General features: G+C 43.4%; 1 non-coding gene across 1 annotated transcript; it reads left to right on the top strand.

The window, feature by feature from the left end:
• Window positions 1–603: 603 nt before the first annotated feature.
• trnaf-gaa (transfer RNA phenylalanine (anticodon GAA)) lies at window positions 604–676 on the top strand. The gene has a single exon. It is a non-coding gene; the product is annotated as a tRNA-Phe (tRNA).
• The last annotated feature ends 931 nt before the right edge of the window (window positions 677–1607 follow it).

Raw genomic sequence — 1607 nt, 5'->3', positions numbered from 1 at the left:
GTCTGTTGTACAATAAATAGAGATATAATCCTTGGAGTGGGAGTTTATCCCAAAACTATCTGAGACTAAGGCAAAAGTGAGAAACACTGAGCCCCGGTTGACACAAACAGACATTGTGTTGTGAAGTCAAAAGATACATGGCCCAGTTTAACATAAAGGCAGACAGGGCCTAGTGTAACATAGAGGGAGACAGGGTCTAGTGTAACCTAAACAGAGACAGGGCCTAGTGGAATATAAATGGAGACAGGGTCCAGCATAACATAAACAGAGACAGGGCCTCGTGTAATATAAAGACAGACAGGGCCTAGTAAATATAAACAGAGACAGGGCCTAGTGTATTATAAACAGATACAAGATCTAGTGTAATATAAACCAAGACAGGGCCAAGTGTAATATAAACAGAGAGAGGGCCTAATGTAATTAAACAACGACAAGGTTTAGTGTAATTTCAACAAAGATAGTGCCAAGTGTAATAAAAACAAAATAACATAAGCAATAGGAGCAGGAGTAGGCCACCTGGTCCCTCGATCCTGCTCTGCAATTTACTATCATGGCTGATCTGATTATGGACTCAGCTGCACCTCTTTACGATCCGAAATGCCAGCCGAAATATCACAGTTGGAAGAGCGTTAGACTGAAAATCTAAAGGTCCCTTGTTCAATCCTGGGTTTCGGCAGATGTTTTTTGGCATGCAGGTACAGCAGGCAGTTAAGAAAGCAAATGGCATGTTGGCCTTAATCGCGAGGGGATTTGAGTACAGGGGCAGGGATGTGTTGCTACATTTGTGCAGGGCCTTGGTGAGGCCACACCTGGAGTATTGTGTACAGTTTTGATCTCCTAACTTGAGGAAGGACATTTTTGCTATTGAGGGAGTGCAGTGAAGGTTCACCAGACTGATTCTCGGGATGGCGGGACTGACCTATCAAGAAAGACTGGATTAACTGGGCTTGTATTCACTGGAGTTCAGAAGAATGAGAGGGGACCTCATAGAAACGTTTCAAATTCTGATGGGTTCAGACCTGTTAGATGCAGGAAGAATGTTCCCAATGTTGGGTAAGTCCAGAACCAGGGGTCACAGTCTAAGGATAAGGGGTAAGCCATTTAGGACCGAGATGAGGAGAAACTCTTCACCCAGAGAGTGTTGAACCTGTGGAATTCTCTACCACAGAAAGTTGGTGAGGCCAATTCACTAAATATATTCAAAAAGGAGTTAGATGAAGTCCTTACTACTCGGGGGATCAAGGGGTATGGCGAGAAAGCAGGAATGGGGTACTGAAGTTGCATGTTCAGCCATGAACTCATTGAATGGCGGTGCAGGCTAGAAGGGCCGAATGGCCTACTCCTGCACCTATTTTCTATGTTTCTATGTTTCTATCCACATAACCGTTTGTTCTCTTATTGTTCAAAGATATTTCTATCTCCACCTTAAATATATTCAATGACTTAGCCTCCACAACTCTCTGGGGCTGAGAATTCCACATATTACAACACTCTAAGCGAAGAAATTCCCCTCATCTCTGTTTTAAATGGGCGGCTCCTTATTCTGAGACTATGTCCCCTAGTTTTATTTTCCCCTGAGTGGAAATATCCTTTCTGCATTCATCTTG

Source organism: Pristiophorus japonicus, chromosome 23 (genome assembly GCF_044704955.1).
Source record: "Pristiophorus japonicus isolate sPriJap1 chromosome 23, sPriJap1.hap1, whole genome shotgun sequence".
NCBI lineage: Eukaryota > Metazoa > Chordata > Chondrichthyes > Pristiophoridae > Pristiophorus > Pristiophorus japonicus.
This window is presented reverse-complemented; position numbering and strand designations above follow the sequence as displayed.